The sequence below is a fragment of the Brienomyrus brachyistius genome, chromosome 8, assembly GCF_023856365.1.
Source record: "Brienomyrus brachyistius isolate T26 chromosome 8, BBRACH_0.4, whole genome shotgun sequence".
Lineage (NCBI taxonomy): Eukaryota > Metazoa > Chordata > Actinopteri > Osteoglossiformes > Mormyridae > Brienomyrus > Brienomyrus brachyistius.
In genome coordinates, this window is record NC_064540.1 from 3,162,782 (window position 1) to 3,185,088 (window position 22,307).

The 22,307-nt window shown below is 43.7% G+C and overlaps 1 long non-coding RNA gene across 1 annotated transcript; it reads right to left on the minus strand.

The window, feature by feature from the left end:
- Window positions 1-12,488: 12,488 nt before the first annotated feature.
- LOC125747026 (uncharacterized) lies at window positions 12,489-22,305 on the minus strand. The gene is made up of 2 exons (XR_007399137.1): window positions 19,129-22,305; window positions 12,489-13,582 (listed from the first exon to the last, which is right to left on the minus strand). It is a non-coding gene; the product is annotated as an uncharacterized LOC125747026 (long non-coding RNA).
- Window positions 22,306-22,307: the final 2 nt, after the last annotated feature.

A 22,307-nucleotide genomic window follows, 5' to 3' on the forward strand; every position in this document is an offset into this window, starting at 1 on the left:
AGATTAATTAGTGTATGTAGTGTAAATATATAGAACCGTCCCTTCATCTAAACATCTTAATGTCCATACTCAGTTAGCTGCTTTATTATTACACATAGCAGTATCGGTTGTCACTGAGGGGGGTGGAGAGGGGGGACACTGCAGCGGGTCAGGAGCAAGCTGGAAGTGGTTTTTATTAAATGTGATGTAATCCAGGAGAAGAAATTCAAAAATGTGTTTCTGGGCTCGTGGTCTGGGGACAGGAAGTAATATGGCGATCGGCGTTGGCACTCAGAGGGCAAGGCAGGCTCAGGTCTGGGGACAGGCGGGTAGTCGGGTGATCGGCGTTGGCACTCAGAGGGCAAAGCAGGCTCAGGTCTGGGGACAGGCAGAGGTCGGGCGATCGGCGTTGACACTCTGAGGGCAAGGCAGGCTCAGGTCTGGGGACAGGCGGGTAGTCGGGTGATCGGCGTTGGCACTCAGAGGGCAAAGCAGGCTCAGGTCTGGAGACAGGCAGAGGTCGGGCAATCGGTGTTGGCACTCAGAGGGCAAGGCAGGCTCAGGTCTGGAGACAGGCAGAGGTCGGGCGATCGGCGTTGGCACTCAGAGGGCAAAGCAGGCTCAGGTCTGGAGACAGGCAGAGGTCGGGCGATCGGCGTTGGCACTCAGAGGGCAAAGCAGGCTCAGGTCTGGAGACAGGCAGAGGTCGGGCGATCGGTGTTGGCACTCAGAGGGCAAGGCAGGCTCAGGTCTGGGGACAGGCGGGTAGTTGGGCGATCGGTGTTGGCACTCAGAGGGCAAAGCAGGCTCAGGTCTGGAGACAGGCAGAGGTCGGGCGATCGGCGTTGGCACTCAGAGGGCAAGGCAGGCTCAGGTCTGGGGACAGGCGGGTAGTCGGATGATCGGCGTTGGCACTCAGAGGGCAAAGCAGGCTCAGGTCTGGAGACAGGCAGAGGTCGGGCAATCGGTGTTGGCACTCAGAGGGCAAGGCAGGCTCAGGTCTGGGGACAGGCGGGTAGTTGGGCGATCGGTGTTGGCACTCAGAGGGCAAAGCAGGCTCAGGTCTGGAGACAGGCAGAGGTCGGGCGATCGGCGTTGGCACTCAGAGGGCAAGGCAGGCTCAGGTCTGGGGACAGGCGGGTAGTCGGGTGATCGGCGTTGGCACTCAGAGGGCAAAGCAGGCTCAGGTCTGGGGACAGGCGGGTAGTCGGGTGATCGGCGTTGGCACTCAGAGGGCAAGGCAGGCTCAGGTCTGGGGACAGGCGGGTAGTTGGGCGATCGGTGTTGGCACTCAGAGGGCAAAGCAGGCTCAGGTCTGGAGACAGGCAGAGGTCGGGCGATCGGCGTTGGCACTCAGAGGGCAAGGCAGGCTCAGGTCTGGGGACAGGCGGGTAGTCGGGTGATCGGCGTTGGCACTCAGAGGGCAAAGCAGGCTCAGGTCTGGAGACAGGCAGAGGTCGGGCAATCGGTGTTGGCACTCAGAGGGCAAGGCAGGCTCAGGTCTGGAGACAGGCAGAGGTCGGGCGATCGGCGTTGGCACTCAGAGGGCAAGGCAGGCTCAGGTCTGGGGACAGGCGGGTAGTCGGATGATCGGCGTTGGCACTCAGAGGGCAAAGCAGGCTCAGGTCTGGAGACAGGCAGAGGTCGGGCAATCGGTGTTGGCACTCAGAGGGCAAGGCAGGCTCAGGTCTGGGGACAGGCGGGTAGTTGGGCGATCGGTGTTGGCACTCAGAGGGCAAAGCAGGCTCAGGTCTGGAGACAGGCAGAGGTCGGGCGATCGGCGTTGGCACTCAGAGGGCAAGGCAGGCTCAGGTCTGGGGACAGGCGGGTAGTCGGGTGATCGGCGTTGGCACTCAGAGGGCAAAGCAGGCTCAGGTCTGGGGACAGGCGGGTAGTCGGGTGATCGGCGTTGGCACTCAGAGGGCAAGGCAGGCTCAGGTCTGGGGACAGGCGGGTAGTTGGGCGATCGGTGTTGGCACTCAGAGGGCAAAGCAGGCTCAGGTCTGGAGACAGGCAGAGGTCGGGCGATCGGCGTTGGCACTCAGAGGGCAAGGCAGGCTCAGGTCTGGGGACAGGCGGGTAGTCGGGTGATCGGCGTTGGCACTCAGAGGGCAAAGCAGGCTCAGGTCTGGAGACAGGCAGAGGTCGGGCAATCGGTGTTGGCACTCAGAGGGCAAGGCAGGCTCAGGTCTGGGGACAGGCGGGTAGTTGGGCGATCGGTGTTGGCACTCAGAGGGCAAAGCAGGCTCAGGTCTGGAGACAGGCAGAGGTCGGGCGATCGGCGTTGGCACTCAGAGGGCAAGGCAGGCTCAGGTCTGGGGACAGGCGGGTAGTCGGGTGATCGGCGTTGGCACTCAGAGGGCAAAGCAGGCTCAGGTCTGGGGACAGGCGGGTAGTCGGGTGATCGGCGTTGGCACTCAGAGGGCAAGGCAGGCTCAGGTCTGGGGACAGGCGGGTAGTCGGGTGATCGACGTTGGCACTCAGAGGGCAGGGCAGCCTCAGGTCTGGAGACAGGCAGAGGTCGGGCGATCGGCGTTGGCACTCAGAGGGCAAGGCTAGAAACGTCGTCTGGGAAAACAGATGAGAGTCAGGGAAGCAGGCAGGCAGGCAGAGGGGATACGGGACAGAAAAGCACCAGAAGCGAATAAGTAAGATAATCCATTAACCCCGATGAGCTTAAGCTGTCGGAGGGTAGCGTACCAGAACCGGTCCTCCCGGTTTCCGGAGCCGGCGAGGAGTGAGCAGTTTGGTCACTGCAAGACTCCTTTCTCAGGAAACACTGAGGGTGCGAAAGGGAATCCCTGCGTGACGTCAACAGGGCTTCCTCGGAGCGGTCCATGAATATCGGCTAGGACCTGCTGTTGCATCCAAAACCACTTTAAGGGTACATGAGCATTCAGAGAAGTCTGTCTGTGCACCATTTTAATCCTGAGCTGTTATTTTTGCACTTTTGCCTCATTTTAAGATGCCTGTCCGTTCTCCTCTGACCTCTCTCCTTAAGAAATGGTCTTCAGCCCTAGAAATGATCACCACATCATTCTCTGTAAACTTCTCTGTGTTGCTTAAAAATCCCAAGAGGGTGGCTGGTTCTGAGCCTTTGCATGGAGATGGGTGCCTGTCTACTCGTATTAATGGAGCTGTAAACCAGCACCGAGGCCTTGAACTTGATTTATAAGTGACACTGGACCATGACGTAGAGTTCCTTGGGATTATTTTTTTGTTTTGATCTTTGTGGACCTAGCAGCTGCTTGAAGAAATCATGGGATCTCCTAGGTATGTGTTGAAAAATCCTACTGTGGAATATTTGTACTGTATGAATCTCTCAATGACTGGAGCTTTTTCCCATACCGCCCACACTGAAGGAAGTGCATTCTTCGATGACGAATCTACTTCATTTACTCTGTCTAGCTTCAACCACACTGGTTATAGTCCAGTAAACCACTGAACTTATTAATTTTTTTTGAATCCACAGGCACTGGTGATCTTCTGTCTTGTCCTTGAGGTTTAAATCCTGGATTTATCTCAGTGGAACTGTTATCTACCTCGGCCTAATGAATCTTGTTTTTCACTCAAGTGAAGAATACTGGAATACCCAAAGAAAACAACTGAATACAGAATGCATTGCTCTTCCAAGAAAAATCACGTTCACTGGATCAAATGTGTGCTGTACATGATGTTCAAGGTTCTCACGAAGAACCAGCAGAGTGGCATATATGACATTTATTTTGTCACACCTCAGTTTTTACTATATTTGTTCTGGCTGGATCACCACCTTCCAAATTTCCATCCACCCATATTCCAGCTACCTGGTTCTGTGTGTGTGTGTGTGTGTGTGTGTGTGTGGAGTTTGCATGTCATTGTAGGGTTTCCTCTGGGATCTCCGGTGGGTTCTCTGGTTTCCCCTCACAGTCCAAAAGCATGCTAACTGGATTTGACAAATAGTCCATTTACAGACTTTCATACTATATCGCATACTAAGAAAAATACTCATTATGCCTGAGTATCGTATACCAGGTGGCGTTAATCATTATTGAATCTACTGTTGAATTTTGTTGCTTTTTTTCCTTGTTGGCAAATCTTTTGTATGTCGCGGAGGGAATGCGGATGTTTTCCGCCTTGCTATGCTTTTATCTAAGGAGTGTTCAGGATGACTGTGAGACATACAGACTGAGTCTGGATGTTCGAACACTTCGGGTAGGAAGGGATGGAAATGCCAGGTTCTCCTGCTTCAGAAGTGCTGGTGTGTCTTTGTTGTCTGGGAGGATTAGGCATCACCTAACTTGAAAAGTATTGCAGAGTATTCTTTGCTTAAGAATAACCAGTTTCCTGACACTCTGGTTCTTAGTACAAAACAATCATGAAGGTATCACACTATAAAATCTAACTGTCACTCATTTTTATAACATTTTGGTTGGATTAAAAAAAAATGTTTCAGGTGTTTCCCTGTTACTCATAAACAGGTTTGTGCTTGATTTTCCAACATGATATGGACCTTGTTTTCGAAGCCTGCTTCTTGGAATCGTTAGGGTTTATGTGGCTCTTAAGTAGTTCATGTCCTTTTGGTGGGTCTTGTTCTTCCTTTCTGTTTACGTGTGAATCCCCAGCCACTTTCCTGAAATCCAGGAGCTGTTTAATAGTGCAGCCAATCTAGGCACCATACTGGATTTTCAGAGGAATACATTTCAGAAAACTACAGACTTTGTAGTCCACTGGCTGCATCCAATTAAATATTATCTATCTATCTATCTATCTATCTATCTATCTATCTATCTATCTATCTATCTATCTATCTATCTATCTATCTATCTATCTATCTATCTATCTATCTATCTATCTGTCTGTCTGTCTGTCTAAGCTTAACTTGGTATTTCAGACTTTGCACAGTGCTTTACTTAAAGGAAACCGTTTCTCTCAAGTTCACCATTGTTGTTTACCATTGTAGGCCTGACAGAGCCTCTGATAGTGATCTCCCCTGAAAGTCTGCTCTACTTTTGAACCATTTGAATAGTTTAGCCTAGGTGTCTCTGTACAGTAGGTGGTTTTTTGTATATTCTTGGCAATAGACCCACAAAGTAATAACAATGGAAACATGTTTTTAAGGAGCAATTGTGTTTGAGATTTGAGCGTTATACAATTATTCAGTACTTGTTCAAAATAGAATCACGCTATGACGATGTCTTTTTGCAGATTTTCTCGATTGCTTCAGAGCATTTCTCAAATGACAATTAAAGTTTGCAAAACAACAAGTGCAATCCCAACACCATACAGTATATAATTTCACTTCTGCAAAACAGAAAACAGAATTTCTCATAGTTTCTTTCACACAAATTTCCAAATGTTATAGTATTTTCCCATTGTAATAATGTTACACCCAAAACTGTATACACATTTGATCATCGTGTTAGCCACCCCATGCATGACGCTTAACCAAGCTGTCAAAACGACATATTCCATGAATTGTAGTGATACAGCATTGTTGTTTGTCTGGTCCCGCCAGAACATGTTGTTCTCATTTTGTTGTTCTTCTATTTCCATTTAGTTGTTTTTCTGTTGCACAGCGCTGTGTGCAAACATTTTGTTTGCTATTCTGCTGTGTCCTGAGATCTGAAGAAGTTACATGTACATGCGAGTGCTTTCTCTTGCCAGTGACTTTTACATACTGCAATGTAGAACCTTGCAGTGTTGAAACTGGTACCTTTGACATGAATAAGTAACAGGAAATGGCAGTAAATCTACCGACTATCATTCAGCACTGTGGAGCTCAGCAGCAGACTTACACTGACATTTTGACAATATATCTAAGCATTTTGACTCTCATGGTTACAATAATGCTGATTACACGTTTCTTTTTGGTGGCGCTGACAAGTTCATTGGTGGATATATTTGCTTTTGATTGAAGTGCTAGTTGTTTTGGGTAAATTACAGGCTTTTACAGCTAAACCATAGTGTTGTGCTATATGCATGAACTGTTTTGAGAAATGCACTTATAATCTTGAGAATGTTAAGTATGTTTCATGAAATGTGCCAAAGCAATTGAAGAAAACTGCAATATTTTTATGATCACAGGTAAATACCAGGAACAGGTGTGGCTCATCAGAAGCCGGGTAGGATAGAAAACCTGCTGGATAGTAGCTCACCAGGACCGGAGTTGGAGACCCCTGCCTCAGGGGCTTAATTTAAATATATTCTCAATCTCTCAAGCAACCAAAATAAAGCAGAATGTTCAAGCACAACTCATGTAGCAACAGGAACACATGTTACAATGAGGGTTACAAAATTTGGGAGCTTCAGGACTTTCAGATATATATACCGTAAATACTTACGTCATAATCTGAAGCTCCCTAAATGTACTTTGAGGGCCTTTTTTTATCTAACCATCCTCCACAATGAAGAATGTGATTCCATTTCCTCCTGTTATAGATCATCAGATTGCAGGCTGAGCCATTTATTAGGGAGCCCATCCCTGGAGCAGGTTTTCGGGGTTAAGGGCCTTACTCAAGGGCCCAGCAGTGGTAATGGTATTTGACATGGTAATCTCCCAGTCACAGCACAAAGCTTTCCACCCCCCAAATCAGTGATAGGTATTTTGCAGGCTTTCTCTCTCACATAGAACCCCATTGCCTGTGGTCACCATTGTAGGCACTGGCAGAGATTTGGATGAGAAATGACGGACATGTATTGTAGTGTATTGTAGAGCCGGGTTTCTTAACCTTTCTAACCACGAGCCTTGCCTCTTCATCATTTATCGTGTTGGTGGCCTAATTTACTAACCAGGGGGTGTCCCCCTGAGTTAGTATTGTCAACCAGGGGGGGGGGTTCCTCTCCATAGATCCACAGATTTGTGGATCTACAGTAGAGTCACCAAAGCTGATACTTCTGATTGGGTTTTGGTCAACATAAAAATGCACGCATCCCCAGTGGGTCGGTGCTGATTTGCATGTCTCAGCTCTAGAATTGCCACGGTTATCCAAGGAGCAATCAAAGGAACCATAGCTGTTTTTAATGAACCATTTACAGTTTCAGGGCACCAGCCACATGTACTTAGACATGCATGGCTTAATCTTTAAGGCTAGCATGTGCTTGCTGGCAGGATCAACCAGGTAACCAGCTGCTGTGACTTGGTGCTGAATTGAAGGATCTACCCTCTCTCTCTCTCATGAGGACAGTACCGGAGAAACATATTACGAGTTGAGACTGAGTGAGAATCTGTGTCTGTGGGCTGGTCCCACCTCGCCAAACCGGCACTGTACTGCAGCAAAGAGCCACATGTCTCAGCCACACTTTGAAGTGTCTACACGCTCCCCCGGCCCCCCTCTTTCCCAGCGGGGCATGAGGGGGTCTCAGGATGAGCCCATTAGGACAGGAGGAACCGCAAGCTTGGAGATTGGACATCACTGCCAAACCAGAGCTGCCTCCCACTGTGGGTCCCAAATACCTTCCCCCGCCTTCCTCAGGATGTAAAATATTTTTCTAAGTAGGAATCATGATACTTTTTTATTTTACATTTTCGCATGGTGTGAAATCACGTTTGTATTTTAATTCATGATGATCAGGAATACAGTACTGTGCAAAAGTCTTAGGCAGGCAAAGAAAATGATGTTTAGATTATCCTCATGTTGGTGTAAAACTATGATATTATGCCTGTCAAAGTGTGTCAGCTTAGCCATTTCAGAACCTCTGCTAAAATCATCCTAGTATTTGCAGCGACCGTCCAGTGCAGCCATGTATTTTTTGACTTGACCACTAGCACATCTCACACAGCTGGTCAATCTGTCACTGACTTTTTAAACCAATATATTTAGCTATTTAATTGAGCTGCTGGTGAAATTTAACAAAATCGTGGAAAGGCTGAGGTGCCTCTGAGGAGAAGTTTGGGAACTGAAGCAGTGTTCATCTAGCCATCCAACTAGATATCAGTAACTTTTTAGAAAACAGAAGAAATTATTACTAGTTTTTATTGTGTTACTCTTAATTTGCACATGTTCTAATGTTAAATTGTGTTTTTCGTTCTGAGCCAAAGTACACTTGCTACCCAGATAAACAGCTTTAAACATTTCTTTGGACTGCCTAAGACTTTTGCACAGTACTGTATATATAAAATGATTAAATTAATTACATCAGACATTAATTCCTTGAGATGAAGTCAAGCTTAATGATTCGGCACTCAGCAGGACGAAAGCAGCAATTATTCACGGAGGAATTTTTATCCTGTAAAAGAATTAAATATTTTAGACTCCAGTTAACTTTCTGTAAAGACCCATAAGAGGTGAAAGCTCAGTGATTCTATCATGGAGACAGCTGCTGGAATGAGGGATAAGTGTGGTCATCGAATGGACACAAGTAATGATTTCTTACAGATCTCTGGACTGAGAGAAGCTACCCATGGCTGGAGCCCAGAAATGCAAAGACTGCTTTGAATCACAAAAAGTCAATAAATGCGGTGCTGGAAAATACCCTTTTTTTAAAATAGCTGAATGCTGAGACTCTCACCAGCACATTGTTTATTTGCATTGTCAGGCTGTTTAACTGCAGAGTTCATTCACTCTTCCCATTCCCAAATATGAGCAAATGCTGGCTGTGAATCTTACTTACGAAGTTAGTGCTGAGTTCCCCAGGAACAGGGCTAAAAATATTGCCGTGGGGGGCAGCTCTGCTCTTCTCATGCACTATTTTTGGCACACATGCGTGTTTGCTGTGCCCAACATGGTCTCTCTCATCAGCTGCTGTCACTGCAGTTATGTCGTCCTTGTTCCCCCTTAGATATGCGTGAGGCGTGATGATTAAATTTACAATACAGGGGTCGGTGTGGAAAATTCCACAGGCTCCAGGATAAATATGATGAATTCTTTCAGTGTCACAGATACCCTTCGCTAAACTTCAAATAACGGTCATCATCTCAGATCTGGGATAAGGATAACACTCATAATATATTGCATTACATTTATTTTATTACATTACATTTTTTTCGCAGAAGCCTTTTTCCCAAAGTGATGTTAAATAAAGAAGACAGGGTTAGATAGACCCGGGAGCAACTGGGAGTTTAAGGCCCTGTTCAAGGGTCCAACAGAGGAATCATCTGCCGTCAGATGAAAGGCAGAGCATCCCAACCTATTGATCCACACACCACCCCCCACAATATCTACTTTTGTGATTAAAATCACATAAAAACCCCTTAGATATACACACATTCAGGGACGCCACAAGAGATTTTGGGTCCTGTGACAGCATATCATATTGGGCCACCGACCCAGACCAACCAAATTTAGAGGCCCTTGGATTCGTCCTAACGATCTCCCTATTTACAGCAACTCTGCACATATTTAGCGTTTCTCACATAAAGAATTATGTCGTCATGTAAGATATCGGTAAGTTGGCGGAAGGAAATATTATTAAGCGCATTTAACTACGAAGGACTTTGGTTATTTGGTACAGAGGATCCGAAGTATCAGACGTGATGGACTTGCAGTGGATGTTCTGTGAAGTCTTTACCTTTTGGCTGCGTGATTTCCTTAACTGGGGCTTACAGACTGATAATTGTCTTTCTTTATTGGATTATTTCCATTGTCACATGATGTCATAGTACCAGAAACCAAATAAACCTTATCATGAGTGCATGATTTGTAATGTATTAATGATCTGGCAGCGTCAATGTCCTCGATGCACAGTTTTGTGATCCCTCCCTTCATCGAATAATAAAGTGGCGTGATTTTGAATGCCTGAATATCTGCTTGGAACTATTTCTGCTTTAATCTCTCTTTTTGGCGTCGTAGTCAAGTCAGATGCTTAAACCTCACGGGACGGAGACTGAGCCCTGGTAATATGGGATTAAGCCGTACACACTGGCATAAGCCAGGCCCAAGACAAGCAGGCAGGCAAAAGGCAAGCGAGAACACATTTCCCGTTCTGCATCCTCCTAGTCATCGTATTCAGCGAGCGTAAGAAAGTCACGTTCACTCTGAACGTGTAGCTATGTGTGTTCCAGATGATGATAACGCGATTTATCCACTGGCCCGGATCCTTGCGGGACAGATTAGGAAGCTGTTTGTGGTGCAATCGCATTTGCATTTCCACAAAAGGCACTTTGTCCTTTGGTGTTGTGGGTGACCTTTGACTTGGCCCTTTGAATAAATAGGCCATCCTGATGCCTTGTGAAGTTGCGGCAGGTCACGGCGGCTTTGATTCACGTGCCTTGCCAAGTTCAACCAGTGTTATGTACGAGCAACAAGCTGTTGTTTATTAGTTGTTTGGCTGAGTGGATTTCTTTGGTTTTCCATGCAGTATTAGTTACGAACCGAATAGTTCATGTCCAGAAAGTACAAATCCAAACCAAGATTTTGCGTCAAACAACCAGTTCAGTGTAAAACTTCATGGTGACAGAGTCCTCAACTGGTTAGTTGGAATGAAATATTGGTCTGGATTTTTACTTTGAAATCAGAGTAGTGGTCTCCAGTGTACCCAATGGTCTCTGAAGCATCTCAGTGAATCTAAAAGGCAGCCTTTTCAACTTTAAACTGACGTCACTCAGAAGCTTGATGCCAGGCCGGAGAAACAGGGAAGTTCCATTTAACAGCCTGAGGATGTTGCATGGGAACATGAGAGAGGATTATATTCTTATGGCTGCCCAGGGGAACCAAAAGCTGCCTGGGAAGTTAAATCAAGGAACATTTTGGGGGAGACAATTGTGTCCCAAACATTTGTTCCTCTCCTTAAAAGGATGCCGTCAATACGAACTTCTCTCGACCTGTGAAAGATAAAATTAACCCTGGCTTATCTTTATGTGTGGTCACATACTCAGGTGGTCTGGAGAGATGTCTTCTCGCCAGATAAGCATTAAAATAAGACAGTGGCAGGACGCCTAAAGCTGTATGCAATGGAAAACCCTCAGGTTTTGTCGAGGTGCAGTGACAGTCAGTGTTATGTGGCTTATATGGATGTTCCTGTCTAAACCGTCTGCCTGTCAACAGTCTCCTGTCACATGACCCCCACCCTGCTGACGGCAGCTCTTGTGGTAGACATGACTCTGATGCAGCAGAATTTCGTCTCTTTCCTGAAAACTGTGCCTGTCACCAAACGCATCCAGTGTGAGTTAACAGTTAAGCCTGGCGTGTGGATACAGGATTAATCTCTAACAGAATTAATACATATAGCTTTCTACTGGCCCTTGCAGGGGCGTGAAAGTGTGTAAAAACAGGAACTGCGGCAGTTTAAAAAAAATCTTTTCTTGTTAAATGGCAGTCATTTCCCTTGCACTTTCATGTACAGTGTGGCCATACACTAATTACCTTACAGTTCCCGGTCATAATCCAGTCAAACTGACACGACTCAAGTATTTTATGGCTTTTTACCCTGCCAAGACTAAGTAAATGGTTCACAGTCAGAATTTGTTACAAGGATTATTTAAATAGGAAGTCTCCGTCCTTCCTTGTTAACGTGCAGAGTTTCAAGTACAGTAGCTAGTGTGATTCTGACAAAGCCAGAAGTGTATATATCATGTCAAATATATTTATTTACTTTTGCTGCAGATGAAAAAGGCACATTCGGCAGATATGGGGAAGAAAGAACCCTACCATTTCCCCTTTTTGCTTCCTGTTTAGCAATGATGGAAATTTACTGGCTCCTTTGCTGAAAACAGCGGCAGTCGAATCCACGGCCGCTGCGTATGACCCCAATCTCTTCCTGTATTTGTTATGGTCAGCACAGGTCCTGTGTACAGCTGATACGTATCTTTGCTAATTCAGGCTACGAAATAATACATTCGCTTTGTTATGTGCGCCATAAGAACGCTGTTCAAAGCAAAATATTTTGACTGTGTATTTATTATCTTTTTGGTCCCTAGAACATGGCACAGGTCCAACAAATATGTGTGTGTTTAATCCTGCCGGTTTTTTCATTATGCAATTCAGATCAACGGATGTATCAAAACACTGTGACCCTGTCACAAAAGTGTAATGTGTGGGTTAACTATGTATGTTAACGAGATGATGACATTGTGACCATGTAACGTAAACAGTATTGTGGAAACTACTGAAATTATGGGGAGGGGGTGGGGTACAGTGTGCGAGACGCTGTATTAACAAAACCAAATGAAGGAAACCTGAACGGCAGAGGAATCGTGCCCCCCCCATCGTGCATCCTTAGTGCTCATACGCAGGTTCCGGGGGCTGGGGGGCAGTGGCTGGTTTTGGGCTAATGGCTGCTCCCCATCACAGGTAGCCTTTTGTGGTGGAGGTTGCACAACGAAGCGAAAACCTACCTCCCCTCATTGCCCAGCTTTGATGGAGACCCAGAATGGCTGAAAATCGGTGGCTTTAATGGCCGCCAGCTGTGGGTGGCTGTAGCTCCCAGAGCCCCACTTGGTGCTAGAATCCCAGCGTCCAGGCTCTCATGTGAATTTAACTGAATTGAATCAAATTTTTTTTGCCATTTGCACAGGGACAGAGGTACAGGTGCATTAGAATTCTTGTACAGTTCCCTCAGTCAAGATTTAAAAACGACAACCAAATATGATGTATAGGATGTTTCATTCAGGTTTTTACTATGAAATTAAATAATTTAACATATAAAAGATAAACAAGGTGCTTTAGTGTGACATAAATAAGGTACCTTGAATGTCAAAAGGTAGCCGACGACTGGTCTGTTACGGCGTATGTCTTTGACTGCCACCTGATCTACATTGCGCCCGACCACCACAGCTCCACCTACAGGTGAGGAGTCCACAGGAGGGCAGACCCATGTTATTCCTTCAGGCTACGCCCGGCCGGGCCCATGGGTGGAGGCTCCGGCCACCAGGCTCTCGCTTTCAAGCTCTTCCCTCAGGCCTCAGTCTCCCTAAACCGGGCAGGGTAGCAAGGCAGAGGAGTTTAAGTATCTCGGGGTCTTGTTTACGAGTGAGGGAACAAGGGAGCGAGAGATAGACAGATGGATCGGTGCAGCACCAGCAGTAATATGGACCTGTTCTGTTGTGATAGAGACCTGAGCTGGAAGGCAAAGCTCTTGATTTACCAGTTGATCTACGTTCCTACCCTCATCAATGGTCATGAGCTGTGACCGAAAGAATGAGATGGCAGATATAAGCGACAGAAATGAGATTCCTCTGCAGGGTGACTGGGCTCAGTATTAGAGACATTGGGAGGAGCTCACACATTCGGGAGGGGCTCAAAGTACAGCGAAGGAGGCAGAAGAGGTGGTTCGGGCATGTCGGATGCCTCCTGGACGGCTCCCTGGGGAGGTGTTTCAGGCATGTCCAACCAGGAGGAGGCCCCGGGGCAGACCCAGGACACACTGGAGATATTATATCTCTGGGCTGGCCTGGGAACGCCTCAGTATCCTCCCCGGAGGAGGTGGCTGGTCAGAAGGAGGTCTGGGCATCCCTTCTTAGACTGTAGTCCCCGCAACCAGGCCCCCGATAATGGATGGATGGATGGATGGATGAGTGTCAGAGGTTGCTGGGGGGGGGGTTGTGATTTAAGAGTATGAATCCATGGTAAACAGTGAAATCTTTTTGAAAATACTATCAGAACTCTTCTTTTGAATCCTGGTCACTATGCTTGAAATTTATAAAGCCGTGAGAGAACATCATCTGACAGGATCCGATGGAAGAGACCTACAAAGAAACATCGATACAGATACAATTAAGCGAGGGAAGAATTAAACCTTAAACAAAAAAATTAGATATATGACTTGGGTGCAACTAGCACTGCATGGATGCTTCGTTACTGAGTATCAGAAATGCAGCCAGTAGCAAAAAGCTACCACTGTAACATTTATTTCAAAAACTGCAGATTTTTTATTCTTGTTAAGCCCTGCATAGTTGAGTGAACAATAATAAATGAAAATATAAATCAGATAAAACAAGTTTCCATTTTAACATGGAAAGAGTATGTAACAGTGCATGTCTGACATCCCATGAACTGGTTGTGTGGTGATGGCATGGTCCAATTATAGGCTTTGAATGCACTGGTTAACTCTTTCATCCCATGAAACAGAGCAGTATTTAATGACCCTTGTAGAAAGACTGCCTTGATTTTCCCTGCTGTTATAACTGCTAGAGGAGGTCACTTCGATATGACATTTTCTTGCTAATAAAAGTACTGAAATGGTGAACATACTGTAAATTTATTTCTTAGCAAAGAATATTGAGTGTATTTTTAGTAAATGTTAAGTGAGTAACATGCAAATGTAGAAAATCTTTCGCTGGTTATGTATATAAAACAGTAGTTTAAAAATATGTTAAATTGACAATTTCTCTTTTCAGGGATGTATTAAATCACAGAATATAACACATAGTAACTGTGAAACTGTACAAGTCAGAAGGAGTACATTAACCCATTAACCCATTAACCCACTGACATGCACACCTGTATCTTCCCAGTAGATAACATATCTAAATAGTACTTGCTATATAAGCATAGTAGAGGGTCACAATGCAGGAGTTATTTTTCTAACTTTACAAGTTTTGACCTTTTGTTGTAACACTGCAAATATACACACTGGGGAAAAGGTCAAGGTCATTTCAAGTGAAAACAAGATAGCAGGCCGAATATCTATCTGCCGTTAGTTTTTTAAATTGCTTCACGTGTTTAATAAAGAAGACAAAACACCTTTCAAATAATTACCGGAGTCCTGCTAATTGCTAGCCTGTAGCAGCTTTCGCTAATATCGCAGCTTATATGAATGGAAGTGAGAGCTGGTTTGTGGCAGGAGAGGGTAGCGTCATGGGATGACTTGACTTTGAAGAGGCTCCAGTCTGTCAGGTAGCAGACTGTGGGCAGGAGAGGGTCAGAGCCAAGTGTCTGCTGAATAAATAAATGTAATGTAATGTAGGTCTGGTTTCCTTTAGACCCAGAATGACAGACCAGAGGAAAGTAAATCATTGAAGGGGAGCCTCTGTTATCGTTTAATTGTGGCTTTTTTTTTTAATGCTTGCCAAATAGTACCATAGGGCACATTCAACAGAAGTCGATGGCCAGGATTTATAATATTAGGTCAGGCGGACTGCCAGGTCTATAAAGTACACGAGAGTCACTCTGATCTTATATCTTTGCCAGTTGTCATCACTTTTCAGAGGGGTCATCTCACTGGATAGATGGGTGTTAGAAGATAATTATTACTAATTTAACACATAGCTAGTCACAGTGTACACAGAGGAATGGCGGAAGTTCTTTGATACAGTACAGTGAGTTTCTCAAAGAGCAAATGAATTTCGTAGTTTAATTTTTCTTTCTTTCTTTCTTTCTTTCTTTCTTTCTTTCTTTCTTTTTTACAGAGCTTTGCTAGCGACATCGTCCTTGCAGTAGAAACATAACATGGTAGAAGGTAATGTGATACCAAACTAGATGTGTTGTTAGAGTGGCAGATTAGGGTTAGTGTTTACTGTTTACTACAAATTAAAGTCAGATCAGATATCATACCGGTAAGGAGGGGCGAGAAGCCAGTTTAGAACAAGAGTTTACTTTAATTCCATCCATCCGTCCATTTCAATAACAATATGCAGTATGCCATACATTACGGTACATGCTGGCTCAGTGACTTAAATTGTTTTTAAAACCTGAAATTTCTAGCATCACTCATTTGGGTTCAGATCAGATATCATACTGGTAACTAAAAGCATCTAAACAATAATGAGTTTTGTGACTGCCAGCACAATGAAGTCCGTGCCTTCAGTGTGACATTAAGCCTGTAATACACCCTGGAAAAGACAGTTACAATGTGATTACATGTTTGCTTCAGTGAGAAATTGCCAGTTTGCACATTAAGTTAAGAAAATTCCTAAGCTGACAATAAATTATACAGGTTTACGTAAGGAATAATTGACGACGGGCCGTTGAATTATTAGAAAATAATTCACACCTGAGGTGGTGATGCCGTTACACCTTGGGTGTGCATTATTTTTCTAATAATTCAACGGCCCGTCAATAATTTCAAATAAAGTTATACTACGGGACCGTTGAATGCTAGAATCTGATTGGCTGACGAACGTTCTGAGGTGTGCAATTATTTTCAGGGAAACGCACGGCGAACGTAGTTCCAGGCAGCTCTCTTGACCGCATTACAGTTCCATATCACTTCGCATAGTTAACTGTAATAACGGAAATTAGCATACAGTACCTATACAGCACACAGGACTAACAAAAACAACAACATGACAGACGATTTTCCGAAAGTAAATTTTAATATTTACGGTGAATATGAAACTTTCAACAACTGGGCTGCAGCAGTATTAGTTAGCCTAGTGTACCAACTTAAAGGCTACACATGACATTTCTCACTAGCGAGGTAATAGCAGCGCTGCATCTTAAAGCAGACTTACAGTTTAGAGACGGTGCTTCAGAACACTGTTGAGGGACACACAGAGGTAGCCTAATTCATACAAGCTCTCTGTCTCTCTCGCTCTCTTTCTAATAACTTCATTATTAACTGCATTAGTCTGCTATCAACAGCTCAAGCCTCCATTGCCATCTTTAAAATGACGTTTTGGAACTAGCAAAAGAATCGTTGGATGAGATGCGGAAGAAATAATCCTACTCACAATAGCGATTTAAGTAGAAAAACCGGACGAATTCCTTGAAATATATCATCTGATCGATGTCTTGAGGTGTGGCAACCGTAGTATAAGCGGAATAATTGACTCCGGACCGTTGAATTATTAGAAAAATAACGCACACCCGAGGTGTAACGGCCACTCCGCTTCGCGTCGTGGCCGCATCACCACCTCGGGTGTGAATTATTTTCTAATAATTCAACGGCCCGTCGTCAATTATTCCTTACTTATACCATGAGCTTTTGATTTGATTTATGAGTTGGATAATTAGGTCTCCTGGATGAATAAACTCAATGACATAAAATCAGGCCAGAGAGTGTGAGTGTGTGTGACCTCTGCAATGGATTGGTATCCTGTGAGGGTGTCTCATACCTGGTGTTTTGTACTTTCTGGCTCAGGTTCCACACTTTGACAGGAGATGAATGGATCGGCGAATGCGTCCTGCCTATGTACTTATAATCGTCCCCCAAATCCATCCAGGCAGGATAATTCCCAGGGCTCCTGAGTGACAGGCAGGGGCGCCGCTAAGGGGGGGAAAGTTGGGACAATTCTAAGGGCCCACGCCCTTTAGGGGCCCCCAGAGATCTGAATGGGTGTGGTAGGGGGGCCCAACCTCATATTTTGTCATAGGGCCCAAAATTGCTAGCGGCGCCCCTGGTGACAGGGGCCCTAAAAAAATTGAATTGGTCTTTGTGGGGGCCCAAAATCTCTAGCGGTGCCCCACCCAGTAGGAATGAAATGTTACAGTGCTGGGTGAACCTGATCACCATATAGTGATAATTAGCTTTTACTTTAACATCTGAAAGCTGCAAGACCACTGCAGCTTCCAGCCCCTGAGCTGATGTCATCCGTCTGTTGAGCTCATCTGATTCATTTGACCACCTTGCATTCCTCTGCTGCCCTACAATCCATTATCCAGGCAACATGCGCACAAGGACATGCAAAATGCCCCATAAAGTCAACCATGGGACAGACAGAATGTTTTTCAATACACTACTTCATAGAATATTTTGCTAATTAAACTAATCATATGCACCACATTTTCACTAACTAATATGCAACTGCTCACTTGTTTTACTGGGTTTATTTTATCTTGCAATTTGAAACATACAAATGTGTAAATCCAAATGCAAAAATATCCAGCTGTATAATCAGGTAATATTTTAGGTCTCTTTGGATAAATGCACCAGTTAAGCTGAAAAATGCAATGTAGATGTCAATAAGGACTCAACCTGCCACTCCGCATTTTTTTGCATGACCTCAGCCACAACCAGACGATATTCCTTTTATTAATGAATTATGAATATTACATGTTCTGAACCACTGCAGAGTTGCATGTTTTGTATTTGAAATTTGGAATCAAGCAGGTGGAAGTTATTTTCATCAGTTGCATTTGGTGTCCCGCTTTTACCAAAGTCTATTGATTTTATGCATCAGTGGGCCTAGAACTAACTAGATTATATATTATTATATATATATTGTATCCCTGCCACCGCATCTTTTTATTCGTTTACTAGATGCATATATCCAAAGCCACATACAAGTGAGAAAGCAAGGTTAGCCAGGCCCTGGACCTGTTGAAGGGTAAGGGCCTTGCTTAAGGATCCAGCGGTGACATCACTCTGCCGATCCTGGGATATGAACCAGTGACATTCTGATCACGAGGACAGAATACTAACTCACACAGTCACACACTGCCCTTATTCCTGCTCATATATTTGTATCTTTGTGCATATTTGCCCTTAAACTTTCGGCAACACTCAGATATTGCATTCGGTGTTGGATCTTGTTGGATGCACCTTTATAGTGTATTCATTAAGTATTCATAAAACAATCATAAACATCATACATTTATACCTTAACATATATTAACAGCTGTAATATATATTAATAACAAACATTATAATTGTATAATCATGCAATGTTTGTTATTAATGTATATTAAAGTTGTTAAGAGATGTTAGGATGTTATGGTGTACTCGCATGCTGCTTATGAATGTTCTATGAATGCATTATGAAGGTGCACTGAATGTTCAATTGATGCATTACGAAGGTACACTGAATGTTCTATGAATGCATTATAAAGGTGCACTGAATGTTCTGTGAATGCATAATGAATGCATTATGAAAGTGCGCGTAATGTAAAGCGTTACGAAATATTTAATATTTTGACGAAAGAAAACAACATATACAACCTGTACATAAAAACATATGTTCTGAAAGCAGATTAGGTGGCAGGGGGGAAAGTTGTGGTTTTCTGTTTCTACTGAAACACAGCTGGGATAACATTGCCATGTGCAACAGGTGTATTCTTAGTCATTTCACCATCACCTTTGCTGCTAATGTAGCTTAAATAACAAAAAAATTGCAAAATAAAGAAAAAGTATTACGCCAACATTGCATGTGATCCTGTCTGAATTACAAGCAGCTGCTGAAAAAAATTGACCATGATTTTTATAACGTGGCTGTCCTTTTAGTCACACATCATTAGCGACAGCTTTGTCTGGTGTTGCCAAAATCTAGTGTATCGGGTCAACAAAAACAAACCAGGCCCTATCACACATTCTGAACATAGTTCAACCCAAAGGCGTGTCCTGACTTTGACTTACCTGTCAGGACCGGGCCATGCGGCGGAAAATCACAAGCAGGTGAATCATGAGCGGATTCAAAGCAGGATTCAAATTGTGTAGGATGCGGCTCTTTGCTGCGGCATGAGCATGTTGCTGCGGTACGCGCATGTTGCTTTTTCCACCCTCAGTCGCAGGAGATTGTTTGCAGTTTGCATATAAGAGGCAAAGAAACAGGCAAATAATCACTGACTATATTCACGTTTACACAAAGAGTGCCCAGCGCTGTCCCAGTGCAATGCAGGATCTACCCTTCTTCCCTTATATATGGAGATCAAAGCAGCAGTAAAATACCTTAGTAATTCAGGAAAAACGACGCGATTAATGTATGTGAATTTATTTTCCAGGCTAGGTTCTTTACAAACTAGGATTTACTGCTAGGTTCCGAATATTGATTTATTGTCTTCATCTGCAATGCTTACTGGCAACAGAGAAAGAAGCTGAATTAAAATAGACATCACATGATGACATCATGAGCCTTGTGATCAGTAAATACAATTGCTCCTTCTCTTGTACGACTAAATAGCAACCAGCACCGGACATTTCATTCAGGATGGGCTGAAGCCACCAGCGGTTGAAACCTATAAATTATGAGATTATGTACTTGATGACAGTGGGGAGGCGCCCTTTGGCAGTGATAACTTATTCAGTAATTTAGTCCGTCTGAAGACTGTAACCATGTGCTACATCACGCACATACGAATGAAAGAAAATCTTAAGCTGAACACTATTACATACCGTTAGAGAATAACTAAGTGCTCAGTACACTAGAATATTTAATATTTAATCGGTTGTATGACTTGCCACTGTTTGGATGGTATTTTTAATTTCACTTGTGCGAAAGTGAAAATTTGCAGCAGCCCCGAAACATCAGGATAGTGACTTGGTGGCACTGAAGATCTCCAGCTCTTCAGTGCAGGACACCAGTCCTTGATACTGTGTCACGGACTCACCATGCAAATCAGAAGACAGAGATTAATGCTGTGATCCCTGTGCAGAGAACAAATGGTCTCACCTGTACAATCACACAAATATTTGCATCAAGAACGACTATAATGCCGATGAGAGCTGTAATAGTGTCTCGTGACATTGAGTGTTTCCACTGAATCAGGAAGGCCATCGTAAGTCATTTTAGGGTTTCTTGGTAACATTGGTGTTATCTGCCACCTTCTCATTCACTCCAAGTTGTGCCGTTATTTACTGATCCACAGTTATGTAGATATAAAGATTGTCCTTGGTACTCACTGGTGTCTTAAGGATTTTTACGCATTTTGATTTGAGTTTATTTTCATATGCAGACTGCAGAAAGCGATGTTGTAGGTTAAAGAATCGCAGAAAAATGTAGGCACAGGTCTTCAGTCGTCTCAAGTAAACGTTACGCAAGCAAACAGGAAGGGATCTTGCTTGTTTAAAGTTTACATTTTGACATGTCCTTACAGGGCCCTGTGTGGTATGACTCCTTAGCAGGTCGTGCCCACAAAAAAAAAACACAAACATTCACCTTGCACCCACATACAAATCTATAAACATAAAGTGGTTAGCCGTTTATAATGACTGGGAGTACCACAAGGGTCAGTTCTAGGGCAAAACTTTAACTGCGTGTTAAATAGTTTTTAACACGTTGATTTAGTTCTTTATTTGATTTTCCTGTCAAAAATACCCACACCTGCTCTCCTGTATTCACTGATGTGTATCTTCTGCTGAAACCATCAAACAACGTGTCCTATTGAATATAACACAACATGTGTGAGGTTTGAATCCCACCTCCATTGTGTGAGTGCATGTTCTCCCGAGGTCATGGGGGTTTCCTTCAGGTACTCTGATTTTTGTGGCATACCTTTTCAGACCACCTAGGACGCTGTCCAGGATAAAAGGAGAGAAGGCGAATGTAGGACCCTTTAACTGGAGTATATTTTAGATTAGAAATTTGTAGTTACGACTGCTGAATTAATAGTCAATAACAGAAAAGAAAACTTTATAGATCCAGACGAAGGAAATAACCCTCAGTACAAATACTCCATACATGTATTACTTATCCACAGCAAGTCTCTGTTGGGAAGATGGGCCTCGTCATTCAGAATGGAGTATAATTTGGACTGCAATCCTCGCTCCAACATCACTTCCTGAATCCAAATTCAGTCCTATGACAGTGCTATCATTACCTAAAAGTTCAGTCAGCCTACTAGCCTCCAGAAGCTTATTTCATGCATATTTCCATCCATCCATCCATCCATCCAACACCCACTTACTGTACAGTGCAGTGTTGTGTTTATATTAAGACAGAATGAAATCCTGTGAATTAGAAAGTTGCTGTTATTGTTTATTTCAGAGAGATGGTTATCATAATTGCTATTGGTGTGTCTTATCACAGCTGATTAATCATATGCCCTGAAGTGTTGCTGCCACAAGAATATATGTTGAAATAAAAGTTGTGCAATTGTAGGATTAGCCCCACTGGTATGCAAGTGATCATCTGGAAAATCCACTTATATTTATAAGGTGTGGACACACAGCAATAGACTGGGAACAGGAGAGTAAAAAATTGATGCCAAGTCAAATGATTGCTTAGGAAATAAAAGGTTTCACCTGGTCATTGATTTAGATACATAGATTAAGGGTGACTAAGTTTCTGAGATATAAATAAAAAACACTTTTACTATAAGTGAAGTGTACATTTTTTGAACTATATTAATTTTGATGGTAGAAATGGTTGGAATGATTTCTTTGGATGTGGTATCTAAACAAAATTGTTAACTTGTAGTTGTACTGTCTTACTTCAAGGTCAGTACTTCACCCTTTCAGCTTTTCAAATTGCACAGCACCACTTCGAAAATAATACTTAGACTAGATACATTTACCACAATAATTGAGAATTATCCAGAACAATTGCCATTCATTACTCTTCTGTGGTATATTAGGCCTATATGTTCTGCACTTAGCTGAGTATATGCACCTTTTTGAGCACTTCATTATTATTCACTGTACTCTATATATTCTCTGTATAATTGTTATTATTATGAAGTAAACTACCTACATTTAAACGCACATTCATGTGTTTCTTTGCAGTTTTCACTCGTGATGTTTATATGTCTGTGGTAGATTCGCGGGTACTTTTCCATAGCTGTTATCATATCTTTCGTATTGGCAGTCAACGAGTTATT